Raw genomic sequence first — 16431 nt, 5'->3', positions numbered from 1 at the left:
CAAACCACTCACCTTCCAATTGGGAGATGACCCACTTTACCTCCAAAGCCATAGCCGCCCATTGTATACCATGCTTTTGGTATAATTTCTTTAAACAATGATGAGCTCAAGGTAAAAAAAGTAATCACACATTGCGCAAAATAGTGTCCATTAAAGGCGGCGTAATAAGACTGAATCTTTCTGTAGATAGTCGTAATGTGCAATTATAGTCTCTGCTTGGATGTCCCCACTTACAAATCTTTCTAGTGAGCTGCTGTGTTGGCATATTCACAAGCCAGTATCAAGATGAGATCATCTCACATTTGGGTTTAGTGACCCTTTGTAGCACATTTTGTCCATTTATCTTTTATCAATTGTGAGAAGTAAATCAAATGAAATTCTTTAAAGCCACTTCATTTATTAAGTGACAAAACTGACTTTTGCAGTTTGTCCCATTACAAAAAAAGAATGTTAAATCATTTTATGAGTGAACGTAAATACACTGTAGGAAAAAGTTTTATTATTTGAACTTTTGTTCACCTTAACACTTAAATTAACCAGACAGTGATTAAGTTATATGTACAAATGTGTATGTAATCACGCTTTATTTTTAACGCTTCCTCTTTCAACCCATCACTCCTGTCACTCCGCAGCCTAATCAGTCATTCAGTCAGTCTGCCCGCCATCACTCTGAAAGTCTGAGAAGTAATAATGGACCTTGTTAGCCACTTAGCTGCCAGGCCTGCTCTCTCTCTCTCTCTCTCTCTCTCTTTCTTTCTACGTATGAAAAGAATAACCCTAATGGTGCTTGTTTGCCACTCCACTGCTCTCCCTTATCCTCATATGGCTTTATCTTTGCTGATCAGTGAACCCAGAGATAAGTCTCTCTGTGACTCTGCAGTATCCTCTTCCTTAAGCTTTTATCGGCCCCGATCAGTGTACCTGGAGTTTTCTGTTAGAGACCCCATCTGAGAAGGTCATGTTTTCATTCTCCCCAATCAGCTCACAGACCGATAAGACAATTTGTAAGGTGGAAATCAGAGAGGCCTCTTTTTGATCACCAGGAGGACAGAGATGGAGGAAGGAGCTCAAGAAGAGAAATACTAGTGCAATATTTTTTTCAGTATTTCAGGAATATTTACAAATGATTGCAAAGATTTCCAAGGTGATTTTTGTGTGTTTATTATTATCAATAACATAGTCCCAAAAGGTCACAGGAAATTTGGTTGTGTCTAAAAGTCACGAAAAGTGAGACAAAGATTTAAAGTGAAAGTCAATTTAACAGTTCCCTAAAGCAGTATATCAAACACCAGTATTGTCTGTCTTTTGAAAACTAAGAACAAAAGACATGTTTGAAAGTTGGATATATTTCAAGGTGGGTGTTAAAATGATTGGGTTATAAAAAAGAGAGAGAGAGAGAGAGAGAGAGCAAGATCCCCAGAAATGCTTTGCAATCAGTTTTGACAATTTGAGGACATTTCTCAAGGCAAAACTATAAGTAATTTGGGGATTTCCTCATCTACGTCAAGACATTGATAATAGATTTAGAAACTCTGGAAAAATCTCTGTCAGCCACTGAATGGCTCTGGTCTTTCGGCCCTCTGGTGTCAAGACTTTGGAAACATCCTGTTGTGGAGGTCACTGCAGGAAAAACTTGAGAATCGAGAATTTCTCACTGTATACTCTGCAGCCAATATCATTTAACATGGCCTGAGCCTAAATGGAAAGCTATTCAATGGTCTGACCAATCAAAGTTTGACATTCTTTTGGAATACTGTGGATGATGCATCCTCTGGTCCCTCTCCTCTGGAGCTTATTCTTGGGACCAGGCCTCGCTTATTTCAACAAGACAATGCCAAACTACATCTTTGCACTTACTTAAAGAGTAAAATAGACTTTATCCTACACTGGTCGCCTGCTGAAAACATTTGGGACATTTTGAAACAAAAGTGGAGGCCCAAAGTGTTGACCAATGAAAATCCAGTATCAGCAAGAGTTGGAAAACATGGTACTTTCAAAACTACAACACGTTGTCTTCATGGCCTCAGTTTTCAAACACTCACAGAGTGCTGTTAAAAGAAGAGGTTGCAACTTCTGTTATTGAATATTCTACATTAAATATAGAGTTTAAGTGATTTGGAGATTGTATTGCAAATGTAAAAAAAAAAAAAAAAAATCCGGTGCTTCCTGATGTTCTCAGAATAAAACAAAGCAAATACGTCATGTGGTAAAAAGTGTTACTTTTTTGACTGGTTACTTCTGGACCTTCTCATCAGTATTCACCCCTTCTCCCAGAAGGCTTCTCACTTTGGCCCTTGATAATCAAATCATCTCCTCTGCAGTCTCACATAAAGCCTCCAATAGTCCAGCCACGGCCCCTTAATCGACATGTTATTGCCCACAATCACATTTACAGCACAGAGGCAAATCTGCACAGATGCGATTGTGTCGGCTGCTAATCCAATAAGTCCTCGCTCACTGTTCTTTTACTCGGCATCTTTCATCTTCAAAAACAAGGTGACAGTGTTTTAATTTTCATTCTTGGGTTACTCTTCATCAGTTTAGCTCACGGTGTGTGGTGGAGCTTATGGGCCCAGACACATGTAGGTGCCGATTATTGTACAAGCGCGTCTCTCCTGTGGGAAAATGAAGTGCAGGGTTTTTTGGTTTAGATGTCATTAGAATGGGTGCTTTTTGTTATTATTTATTTACAGATGCAATGTCTATTGGATCATGCTGGGAAGATTTGTTCAAGCATGGTGGCTTAGCACTCATTGTTTGTATTTGATATCTGATACTGGTCAGTCAGAATAGAGGACAAAGGCACTCCTAGTCAGCAAATGTAAAAAAACAAAAACAAAAACAAAACAAAACTACCAGTTCTTATTATGCAGTTGTTAGTGCATCAATACAAATAAGATGCTATAAGAAAAATCAGTGAAGATTAATAAAACAAACAAACAAACAAACAAACAAAAAATATTATATTATTTTTTACATTTTTTGATGTCTCCTGAAATCCCGACTGTAGTCAGTAAAAATTGTTCATAAATACTCATATTAACACATTCATGTCATCTTGGTCAACACAGGGGGTAGTCAGGTGGCCAGTGAACCAACCAGCCTCAGCTCTCAGGGGGAAGAATGTGTTGATGTGTGTGTTGGTGACTCAACCCCAGGTCTCCAGGTCAGAGTTCCTGACACACACTCACACCCAGCGGGGTGACAAAATAATTAACTCAGAGGCTGATTGACAGACAGTTCATCACACTGGTACACATGCATGTACGCACACACACAACCACACACATGCGCGCACACATACACACACACATTGTTCTGTGTTCTGAAATAGAGATACTAAATAAATAAATGAAAGGTCTCAACTGTAAAAGATAGTAAAGTAAATGATTCACAAGAAGTTAGTAGTACCTCTGTTCCTGCATATGTTGTGAAGAAACAGAATTTTTTCTTTTCTTTTCTTTTTGTTGTTGTTTTTGTTTTTCTAATTGAATGTTAAAGTCATTAATACTTAATAATTATCTTGGCTTGCTTGGAAATGACTCGGTATCCCCCACGGATGAACTGGAAGAGATGGCCGGGGTGAGAGAAGTTTGGGCTTCTCTGTTCAGACTGCATAATTCATATAAATCAATGGAATTACTACCTAATGCTCATCCTTAAATCCTGCCTGTGTTCAGCTGTGGGACTTTCCCAGAAGACATATATTTTCAGCTATGCCATAATTGGGCTATTTGTTTTTTTCTTTGGTGATCTTCCTTCATAAGTCTGGCAACACTTCTCTATTTTTATATTGTTCAGTTCTTATTTACTTCTTTATTTCTTGACTGCTTTCAAATTCTTATGAGAAGATGCCATTGCTAAACTCTAATGTGGGAAGAAAGCAAAAGAAAATGCTTTATAAGAGAAAAAAATAAAAGAGAGGGAGAAAAATGGAAGCGTCTCGTTCTTGGAGGTACTGTAACACAGACCGCTCTGTCTCAGATAGCATGTTCACCTTTGAAGGGTGCACTTAAAAGTCTGGGTGCATGCGGGGTGGAGAGGGGGCGGTAAAAGCGCGACTGGGTGGGTGGATAAGGGCTAACCCGTGGACTGAAATAGTGTGCCACCCTTTGCTCGCCCCCTCCCTCCTCCCCCGTCCCCTTCGCTCTGAGAGGCCGTTTTTCTCTACGGCCACAAAGGGACAGGGGTCGGATTGCGCCGGCACATTCACGAGCCCACTTTGTTTTCAAATGGTTTTGTTTAGTTGTGACACTGTAGACACCCAACACCTTCCAAGAATCCGAACTCTTCTGTGGGGGAGTGCAGAGGGCAGGTGGGTGGTGTGCAGGCATGAGGGGAGAGAAGGTGGGGAGGCAGGGAAGCGGAGAGGAGGAAATTTGGGGTCGGAGGGGAAAATATCTTGAAGGAACATGGATTCTGCTACAGTATCTTCTCTTTTCTAGCACATCTAAAGTCTTCCTCGTTCTTCTGTGCTTTACGTGTCTTCACTAAATGATTTGTTATCTTTTGCTGCCCCTTCCTGCTCTCTGACTCCTGCGCCCCACCCTCTTCTATACTACCAGCTTCCCTGCCCTCTGCTCAGCGCTCTCAGTGCTGCCTCGTGCCTTCAGGCATTCACACTGTTTAAGCTTTTCCACCTTTGAGCGTTTAAGAAGCTTAACACAGCAGGATCTGGACTGCTTAGCCTAAAGTCGGCTCATGCTCAACAGCTAATACAAGACTAATTCTAGGCTTAGCCCTGAATTTTACATGGCATTTTCTGCCAGTCTGTTGATATTGATATGTGATGCCCAACAAGCAGGTACACAGGCACTGCAAATATTTACTTTATGCAAGCCATTTAACATCTTTGTCCTTTAACAAAAGCTTTCAGTTACTCTGTTTCCTCTCCTGTTGGTAGGATATTTTCAAAATGCAGTTTTCCAAGAGCCATACTGAAGGGTTCATACTTTCCTTTAATAAATTCTGCTTTGACCATAAAAATATACTTTTTAAAAATCAGTTATCACAATTTTGTCTCAATTTTAAGTCATAATAGACAAAAGAGTTCCTACAAAGGTTCGTCTGCTCACTGATTATGTATATTTGATAATCTGCTGATCGTTATTGCTTATGAGTCAAAGACTTCCATGGTTAACAAGGCACACAGACAGCCTTTGTAAATGCTTCTTGACATGGTTGACAAGGCAATAGTACCTGAGCTCACAGGGGCAATGGAGTCAATTGCTACACATACGCAGTGCTTTGAAGGGCAGGGGTTGTGTTCTGTGCAGAGCTGGGGGAGGCTTACTCACACGCACACAAATGCACACACACAATCCATTCCCAAACTGCATCCCAGTGGATGGATGGTGCAGTGGCGGGCTGCAAATTCAACCTCACCAAATGGTATTCATCCAGTAAAAGCCAAACACACCCGCTAAAAGAAGAATGTGTGTTTTGAGTGTATGGATTTTGAATGAATGTAAGGCAGCAAAAGAGGGAAAAGCCCTAAAAAGATAGGGGGAAAAGAGCATGTGTCTCAGAGAGAAAAGAATAAATAAAGAGACATGGAAAGAGAGCAAGGGAAAGACTATCTGCTGCATTAACCTTCCCCTCCACAGTGCCAGCATAGAGTCTTTTCTGCACTCCTCTTTCAGCGGAAAGGACCCAGGGGACAGTAATGCTAAGCCCTACTCCATTCTTCCACCAGAAACTTTGATTTCCTATTAAGTTCCTTCTGATGGGGACTGATGGGGACAGGAGGGGAGAAAAGGAAGGCAGGAAAGGGCAGATATGGAGATGGAGGACAGGAGGGAAAAAACAGAGCGGTAGAAAAAAGGAAGTAGAAAGTAGAAGAGGCAAAAAAGAGAAAAAGTAGAAAAGGTTGGCAAAAATCATTAAACAATTTCAGAAAGCATAGGGGAGGAAAATGGAAAACAATAAAGAGGCGACCACACACAACATGCACTGACGGCAGGACGGCGGCTGTGGGACGTTGGCTGTCCCTGTCCTGGGTACCAAAGGCATTGTTTACACTCAGCCCATTTAGCCCTGACCTTTCCTACCTGGCAGACATACAGACTGAGAGGTAAAATGGAACACTAAGAAGCAGACAGGTTGGTATGCAGACAGACAGGTGAGATAAGAGGACGACAGAACAACAAAGTGTGCAAATCACGAAAAAAGGAGAGAAATAAAATCGGGTGTGTAGGGTGGCATTCAAAACAACAAATGGGTGATAGACAGCTGAGGCATGTTTCTTTGTCTCATTTTATCCCATATACTGTAATCCGTTTCATATCAGTATCTACCACTATGCATAATGATAAGGCTGGAACCATCTTGGATTGTTCATGTTGTCAAAAAATCCATCAAACAATCGCACTCTTAATTCCCTGCTCTGTTTGCGACTATCAAACCTAAATTGTTTTTTTTCTTATTCAGGAGCTACATTTTTAAACAATGGTTCACAAATAGATTATTAAGACAATAAAATAGCAGGGCACTCTAACAAACACTAAATAAATGGAAATAAATGGATTTTCAGCTGTTGACATAATGAGCTGAACTAGCAAGCATTTATGAAATCAGGAAGGTAAGCTTTGGCCTTTTGCGTCACATGTTCATTAGATTATCTGATAAAAGAAAAAATCCAGATTCTCACCGTACTTGTCGTTAAGTGCGGTGGCTGTAGCTTGGGAGGTAGAGCAGGTCAGCTGCTAATTGGACGGTTGTTGGTTCTATCTCCGGTTGTTCCAGTCTGCATGCCAAAGAACCCAAGATATTAAAGATACTGAACCCTAAGTTTTTCTCCAAGAGTGTGAATGTTAGACAAAAAGCACTCAGTTGTGTGAATGAATGAATACGTAAGAACTGAATTTACCAAATACAGAGCAGCAAAATAAAATTTAAAGTAGAAAAACAGAGAAAAGACAATACCACCCTTGGCAGCACAAACTACAAGGAAGCCCTTGCAAAAGTTTTGCAAATGAGTCTTTCCCATCACCATGTAGGAATTATGGCCCGCTCTTCTTTACAGAATTGTTTTCATTCAGCCACATTGAAGTTTTTCAAGCATGAAAAGCCTGTTTAAGGTCAAGCGAAAACATCTCAATCAGATTTGAATCCAGACTTTGACTAGGCCACTTGAAAAATTTCATTCTGTTTTAAGCCATTCAGAGGGGGACTTGCTGGTGTGTTTTCAACCAGTGTCTGGCTGTATTACCCAATAGTGCTTAAAACTCAGGGCACAAAATGATGGACTGACATTGTCCTTCAGGATTTTCTGGTAGAGAGCAGAATTCAGGGTTCCATCAGTTGCAGCAAGTTGTCCTCAAGCAGCAAAGTAGCCCGAGACCATCACACTACCACCACCAGGTTTTACTGCTGGTATGATGCTCTTTTTATGCAGTGCTTTGTTCGTTTAATGCGGATGGATCCAAATGAAACCTTTGTCTTGTCAGTCCACAGAATATTTTCCCAAACGTCTTCATGAAGAAGTTTTTTTGTCAAATGTGAGATGAAACTTTGTGTGTTTTTTATGATCAGCAGTGGATTTCTCCTTGGAACTCTCCTATGGAGGACATTTTTGCCTGTGGTTCTTTAAATTTTCTTTGGTGACTTCTTGGATGAGTAGTTGCTGCTTGGGGTAATTTTGGTAGGTTGGCTACTCCTGAGAAGGTTCACCACTGTTCCAAGTGTCTCTATTTGTGGATAATTGCTCCACAAAGGGTTACAAAGCCTTAGAAATGGCTTTGTAACCCTTTCAAGACTCATAGATCTCAATTATATGTTTCTTATCTGTTCTTGAGTTTCTTTAGATGATGGCATGATGTGCTGCTTTTGTTGTCTGCGTTTTAAATTTAAATTTCTTGATTCAGCTTGTCTGGCAGTAATCAGGCCTGGGTGTGGCTGGTGAAACTGAAATTGAATAATTGTGGTCAATTGTGTATGTAGAAAATTAAAAATATACAGTAATAAATACCACAATAATAGCAGGTACTTGCTGATGGTTACAGTTCACCACCCAAAGAGCCTTCTTCAGTGCCCCGTTTTCTAAGAATTGCTCGACAACATTTATCTGTGCTCTTATGATAAATAGTTCCCATGTTGCGTGTGGGAAAGAGGGAAGCGAGCGATATTAAAGTTGTGTAGGCGAGACAGAGAGATATGGAGACAGATACATACAGAGAGAGACAAAAGGAAGCAGGAGAGAGCTAGTCAGAGGGAGAATGATTGATTGATGTGGTCAGTGAGGCGTCACTGATCTCCACAGGACCCCGCCCCCAAAGAGGAGGATGTGGATTGGCCTTAATGATGTGAAAACAAGGAAAATGAAGCACGGATCTGGGAGGAGAGAGATAAGGATGGTAAAATTAGCCAAAACAAACACCGTCAGTGAGCTCAGATATTTTTTTTCCATTAAAAAACCTGATTTCCATTTTACAACCTCCTTTGACTGTGCAACAGTTAATTCAGGTTTTTATGGCTTATATTGTTCAAGCTTGCATTTGAGTTCCAAGTTTCAAAAATCAACAAAAGTCTTTTTTTTTCCACAAAGAGGAAAATACGGTAATTTTTTACTTTAAATAGAGTGAATCAAATTTGAATGGAAATGTGGTACACAGCTAGTTTCAGATTTTAGAAAGCAAGTGGTTTAGATCTCACCAGAAGAAATGATGAGATTAACAGGTGGAATTTGAGTCACATCCTATAGTTAGTTAAACCCATTTTTATGTGTTTGTGCTGCCCTGCTAAGAAGCTCATTAGTCCTTTACAGTGCTCAGAAATGTCTGGCTATGGTCGCTATATTATCCTGCTGGGATCCTGCAGATTCCTTTACAGTTGCCCCACAGGTCATCCTACCAACAGAAAACAAATACTTGGAAATGTTACGAGTTAAAACAAAAAGGGTTTCATAAGCTTTATGGTATGCTTTTAAATGGTCATAATTAAATTATTTGAAAAATGAAAAAGAAAAAACAAACAAACAAACCTAATCTTATAAACAACATTCTTGTGAGGGTTTGGGGGGGGGGGACCCACTTTCCTTCCTGTGTAGTTAAAAAGATCTGTGTTAATCCACTTCCTTCACTGTAGGAAGTATTGTGCTGTTGTTGTTTTTCTCCTGGGGGGGCTTGTTGTTTCTGAGTATGCCCTATAGCTATTGCTCTGTGTGTAAAATGACCAGTCAAGAACTACGTGACAGCACCACTATGCTGATTAGGTGGGTGATGCGTGAAGTTAGTTAGCAAACAACACAATCAATCTTTTCAGCATTTAACGAAAGCTTCAGGTTTAATCAATAATGCACACATAGATTGCTAATTCAAGCCAATCAGATCATAATGAAACAATCTGTGCCTATAACACTGAATCCTATCAACATAGCTGGTGGGTGTAAAAAGTAGGGCAAAGGTGTGTGAAGACACACTGAACTGACAATAGTGGAAAGCCAATATGGATTAATTTTTCTATGTGTTGTGTGCATATGCTTTTGAACATTTTAAAATGATCCAGATACTATAAACTCATGCATAACTCTTAGTCACCAAATCTCAATTGCTGGCTTTGCAGTGCAAAGAAATGACTTTTCACAGCTCCACTGTGGACTGCTACCACCCGGGACCAGTGACTGAGCGGACAGATTGAAAAGACAGATGAAAAAGATAGGACATGTATCTGTAATTGGTAAGACTCGGAAAAGACGCTTGTGTCTCCATGTACGTGTGAATGCACATCAAAACCACTAAGTATGCACCTGAGAGAGGGAGACAGGCAAGGTGAAGGGGTGCGCTGTTGGTGCCTGTGTACTCTGTGCTGTGTAAGTGCAGGAGGGAGGCTGTAAGTGATACCCTTGTCTGTTCCCTACTTGCCCCACTCTGAGACCGCTCCACCCAGGCCAGCCCGGTAGAGTGGGGGTCCCCTGGGAACTGGACAGGACAGGGAGGAGGGAGTAGCATGGAGGCCAGGCTTTCAGCTGCTCTGAAAAGGAGCGGAATCAAATACAAGCAAAATCTCCTTCAATATACTGTATCCCTCACCTGAGTAGGGCAACTAGCTGAAAGGAGAGCTCGTATAGGGCAACTGTACAATGGGCACAGGAAGGACAAGACAGGAGATCAGAGAGGAGAGGAAAGTTAACCATGACCACTCCATTACCTTACCTTTGTGTTTTTTACTACTGGCAGCTGTGTGTTCCTTGGTTAAAAAGTTTACTTTTCATTACATTGTGTTCATTAATATTGTGACAGAGTATTTGAATCCAACATGTTATCATTCCCTCCACCTCAACACCTTACATATTGCAATGCAGAGTTGAGTAAGGTCCTCGTTGCAGGCTGAATATTAAACAAAAGACAAGGTCTTATTGCGGCTGGTTGCAAGTCCAACACAAAATAGGAAAAAAGTCCATTTGAAAACGTGATGCAAAACAAAAACAGGCACAGGAAGCAAGGACATAACAATTAGGGATGAGGCAAAGCAGGGAAATCAGACGGCAGCACATTATCAACACAGGGGGAAATAAATAGTCAAGGCTATCAACAGACAGGAAGCAAAACTAAGCATGAAAGAAAACCAGCCTTCAAAGTAAGACAGGAAACAAGCAAGATATTTAATACTGGCATGGATACTAACACTTAATAGGAGATCAGACACAGGGAGGCGACACATTAGCAAAAGAGACAATGGGAGGAACAGACAGGGAAACACTGAGAGAACAAAAACTACCCAAACAAAGTATGCAAAACTGACACTTATACGGAAACATCCTAAATGGTTGTTCGGGTCAGAGGACCTTTTCCCTTTATCAGTGGAAATAAATTCTCAATGCTGCATTCATCTTTTGTGCGGACTGACAGTTGCAGTGATTGTTCAGTCTCACACTCAGATTGACTAGTTATAAAACAATACACTTATTGGCCACTTTATTATTTACAAGATGGGAAAAAATACACACACATCCACACCAAAAAATGCATTGAGCCAAAAAGTGAATCAACACATGAAAATAAACAATTAGCTTTCACATTGCAGTACGCCAATACTGGCAGTATGTACTGTTTCAAGCACACTTGCTCTTCACTTTATTATTTACTACTGTTCAGCTGTTTGTTCACATAAATATCTAATTAACCAATCACATGGTGGCATTTATGCATGTGGACATGTGAGCCTCTTGATGCATTTTGGGGCCCTTATAGCTAGTACCTCCTCAGCTCAGCTCAACTTGACTCAACTCGACTCAGTTGTTTTCCATTACAACTGAGTACCACCTAATGTGTGTGGGGTCTTTATAGCAATGTGGCCGAAAGTCCTATGGCGTCATTTGTATGCTACACAAAAATCCCAACACTGGAGGACGTTGAGGTGATGGTATACCAATTCAGTTCAATTCAGTTTTATTTATACAGCGCCAAATCACAGCAACAGTTGCCTCAAAGCGCTTTATATTGTAAGGTAGACCCAACAGTAATACATACAGAGAAAAACCCAACAAACATATCACCCCCTATGAGCAAGTACTTTGGCAACATATGAGGTTAGTCATTAACATATACTGCTGCAGCATCACCGTGTTGTTTTTTTGTGCAACCACTGCCCTCGTTACCAGGCTTCAAAAAAGGCACTTTTTATTTTTGTGAAGGAGACGCTTTAAAATGATTCAGCAACACCACTGACTAGGCAATCAGCTGCATGCAGTCTCTTAATGTCACATTTTCGCATCACCTTGGAACCCTCAGCTGAGTAGGTACTGAAAAAGTACCTGGTACCAGGTACTGTACTACCACTTATTAGAAAACCCTAAAAACCAAGTCGAGTTGAGTCGAACTGACCCCGAGTAGGTACAAGAGGAAGAGGGCTCATAGTACCAACAGAGAATTGTTTAAATATCACAGTCTACATGAGTATTGTTGCTGACCATGGTAATTATCTGTTATCTCAGCTTTTACTTTTACATAAGCTAACATCTGACTCTGTCTGACCTCTGTCAACTTAATGGTGAAACACTAATCCCTTCCCAACCTGTGTTTGTGCATTTCCTGCAAAACCGAGAAGTAAAATAACAACAAGCTTCAAGAGATCACCAATATTTGTATTGCCAAAGTGCATGTTTGTAAACGTAGAGCTGCAGGTACATTCAGTCTACTATGTGGTTGAGCTACACTGACAGTGCAACCCGGCTGACCCTGCATCATTCTGGTCACAAAGTGTTCTGCTTGCATTACCTTATATTTTTATAGTTTTACTTAAAAGTCGTGTGGAGGAGGGAGCAGATCTTTTTATATCAAAAAGACGTGTGGAGTAACAGGAATACATGACTAAACTTTTTTTATCCAATTATCAAAATCTTCTACCCTTGAATTTTGATCTGAATGAATAAAATAATTTTCATTGTCAGGCACAGCCACATGCGTTTTAGATGAATGTCCATATTTATTCTTCCCCTCACACTCTTCTTTACTTCCTCTTATTCTAATTTAGGTCTTTTTTTTTGCAAAAACCTTTCTTCTTCTTTTTTCTTCTTGTTAAACAGGACATAACTTTAAGCCTTTGCAGTTCAGGGCTCTCGAAACCAAAACCCAATATGGCTTATATGTGACATTGCACAGATGTTGGTTCTTGCCAATGACTGTAGAAAAGACCATTGACTGTTTTCTACAGTCAATGGTTGTAGCCTGTCAGATCATCAGGGTCAGACTGATGCAGTCACTGCTTCTTTTTTAAGCAATATTTAATTAATTAAGCCTTTTAATGCAGGGATGAAGATTATACTAAAACAAGCTTTGGTCACATTTTTAAAGTAAATAGAGCCATGTGAAATGATGCTAGGTGATGTATGACCTTGTGTTATGGCATGCACACATGTTTGTATTGTACACATGAATCTGGCAGATAGCCAGCAAAGGTTACAGCTGGTAAAAATCACTGGTGTCAAGTTAAAGAGTTGGTGTCACACTAAAGAAGCTTAGGTGTGTATCAAGCTGTATACACACAGACACACACACACTTACACACCAATGAGCTGAAGCTAGCTCTCTACATTCACGCCCTCGCAGACCTCTCATGTTTAAATGTGTGAAAAAGATAGTAATGCACCTGCAGCCAAATCACTTCAGAAGCTTAGAGAGGTTCCCTTTCATGTTTGCAGAGTCTTGGTGGAGGTCTCTAAATTCAGACTGACTCCACAGAGGACGGGCTGAACACCCTTTGTAATCCAACCCTGGTGGAAATCACGCTGTGGGAAAAGGAGTAAAAATATTTGCAGTTAAGGTGTTTTCATATTGGGGAGAAGAACTGCAATTCGGGTACTATAAATAGAAATAATCAAGGCACTGCTGAGGTCTATAACCAGCAGTTTTATGTCAATAAAATTCAGGGAAGTCATTCCAAAAAAGTCATATAAATAAATAAAAAAAATATGTTAAATATATATATCTCATTTTAAAAAGTAACCCCCACCCCCAGCCCCAAAAAAGCAAAGAAAAAAAAAAGTTTACAAGATTTAGCACATAGGACCATGCAGGAAAAACACACTGTCTTACATATAAAGACACACACTGAGTAATGCTGCGTGCACAGATGCACCCAGATACATACTTACAGATCAAAGCTTTACATCGTCAAACATGCAAATATAACATACACACCCCTTCTCTCAGGCATAAATACACACACAAAAACACACACAAAGCCATGTAACTGATTCCACAGGAGCATTGAGCACTGTGGATAATTGGTAGCACCATTGTGCTGTTCTTCAATGGGCTGGTTACCCAAGAAGCCTCATGTTCGTGTTCATGTACATTTGCTTTGAAGGTGGTGGACACAAAGAGGTGAACCCTGCCCAGAACAAAGCCCTGGGAGACCCTGCTTCACCCATGGACGTCTTTCATGGAGCGAACCGCAGAGATAAATGATCTTCTTCCTTGTCGTAGTGCGACTGCTTTGGTGTGTTCGTGTGCAGGCTGAAATGCTCTAAGGCATGGGCGGCATGTAATCACTAAAACCACAGGATGTATTTTGTCAAAATAGCTTAACACCTTTTTTTTTTTATAAGGATGGACAGCCCTGGGGTCTTAGACCCTTTCAAAATAAAAGGAGAAGTGTGCTTAGTAGTGTTTTCTTTTCTGTAACAATCACAATTTTTTTGCATTTTCTGCTTTGTGGCTTTTTTTTAAAAAAAAAAATTAATTTTTTTTTTTTAGAGAAATAGGACATTATCTAAACTCAAACTCCTGACTTTGTTGCTTGAACCCTACTGAGAAATCTCTTTATGCTTACTCATAGCTTTATTTTCTAGGAGGAAATCCATATATATCCTACACATATATGCCATTTTGTTACTGTGAGGATTTTTAATTTTGCAGAATTTTCTGAAATTTGTTACATTTTTAATGCCAGCGAGTCTGGGAGTGTGGATACAAATATTTAGAGAGACACAAGTGCAGGCGTGTGTGTAAAATGAAGGATTGCCTGTGTGAGCAGATCACATGTTCATACTCACGTCTCATTTGCGCCAGCTCTGATCTTATCAAACAATACTTAGAACAAGATTAACTAAAAAATAACTTTATCGATCTCAAAGGGAAATTCATACTTGCCATTAAATTACGTGCCCATTGTTCAAGTTTTCCTTTCCTGCTATGAGTTTTCATTTAACTAAATTGCATTTTTTTAAATTCTATTCTACTTCTACAATATAAAAATAGGTGATTTTACACAGACTGACTAACATAAGCTCACTGAAAATGCAAAGTAAATCCATTAAAAAATGTAATATTTCCCAAAGCATTACATAAATGCTGTCCTCCCACTCTTTGGCTGTTCCTCAGTCAGAAACACTGAGACCTGTGCTCATCTGAATCCAGTGTACACTTTGTTTTATTTACAGTATGTGACAAGTTCTGTTTTTACCAGTAGTTTCACTGTAAAATTACACAAAGGATAACTTTGTTATTCTGTGTCAACATTTCCAATGAAACTCATTAACAATTAATAGCATCACTGAGTTGGAGCATGCAATGCAACAGGTGCTCCTTGCATCACAGCTGCATTGTGTGTTTGCTGGTCACTATAGGTTACATTGCAATGCGTTATAATAGGCAAGTAATGAAAGGTGGGTTCTTTAGGCTAATATGAGGATCAAATAAAGATCAAATAGGTGTTTAGTTATTGTTGCGTGTGTATGTAAGCCCTTTACAGTTGGTTAAACTGAATAGAAATTAAGTTATTCCAACTTTTGATTGCCCTTACTCTCATCCTGTTCCCTGTTGCTGCTCTTCTTCTCTTTCGTCCCCCCCCCCCCCCACACACACACACACACACACACACACACACACACACACTCACTCACTCATTGTTCCGTCTCTATATCTGCCCATGGTGTCCTCACTCACTGCCCTCTCTCTACCTCTCTTTCTCTCTGTCTCTGAGACAGCAGATGGAAACTATGGCCCAGTTCTGCCTTTTGTTCTGGGTCCCCAGAGAGACCAGTGGCTTTTTGGACAGCACACAACTCGGCTCCCCATATCTCATACAAAATGCAAGTGCCTTTCTTTTCATTAAAAAGAAAGTTGGGGAATGCACATTTTCTGAATATATTTATAGAAATGAGCACGAAGGTACACAAGCCTCAGATGCATTGACTGTTTATCATCCCAGGACTTCGCTGGAACTTTTAAACTTCTTAATGCAGAAAAAATAGAATTAAAAAAAGAATTATTTCAGTGCTCCTTGCTGATTTAACCAGTTTGCACAAAACTTGCACCTTTTTTTCAGTGTGTTATGCACTGTGCATGATGCATTTAGGTTTCTTTTTCTTTTGGCCTCTGCACACGTAAAAAATATGTTAAAGCAGTAAAGAAGATGTGCAAAACCTACATCTGAGTTCAAGCTTTAGCCACAAGCAAATTAAGCTCTATGTGTTTGTTGTTCTCTTTCTACTTTTTGCTTCTCCTTTTACTCGCAGCAGTATCCACACGCGTCAGGGGCCCCAATTCTTCCGAACTCCACCACTCTGTTTTTTTTTTTCATAACGTCCATGCATTAATAATTAATGTGCCTGAAACAGCGAGACCTCCACCTGCCTACCAGCATCCCACCTGTTACAGATATGCTTTTTTTTAATGTGTTTTTTTTTACCTTGCAACTTTGTATATGTTTGTGTTTGCTTATAGAAATTTTAACCCTAATGTAGCCGAATAGTGTCGTTTTATATTAAGAAAGAAGTCAGCAAATTACTCTACCCTGCAAAAATAAGATAAAATAAAGGCATTGCATTATTAGAAGTCGAATCCTGTGGTTTCTGCGGTAAACCATCAATTTAAATCCAATATCCTGTTATATTATAGAAACTCCTCGGAAAGCTCAGCGGTTGTGGGTTTCCCAGTTAAGCCTGAGTATTTGCATAGCCCATCAAACATGAATGCTTTAGAAATAAAA

Source organism: Oreochromis niloticus, linkage group LG12 (genome assembly GCF_001858045.2).
Source record: "Oreochromis niloticus isolate F11D_XX linkage group LG12, O_niloticus_UMD_NMBU, whole genome shotgun sequence".
NCBI classification, from domain to species: domain Eukaryota; kingdom Metazoa; phylum Chordata; class Actinopteri; order Cichliformes; family Cichlidae; genus Oreochromis; species Oreochromis niloticus.
This window is presented reverse-complemented; position numbering follows the sequence as displayed.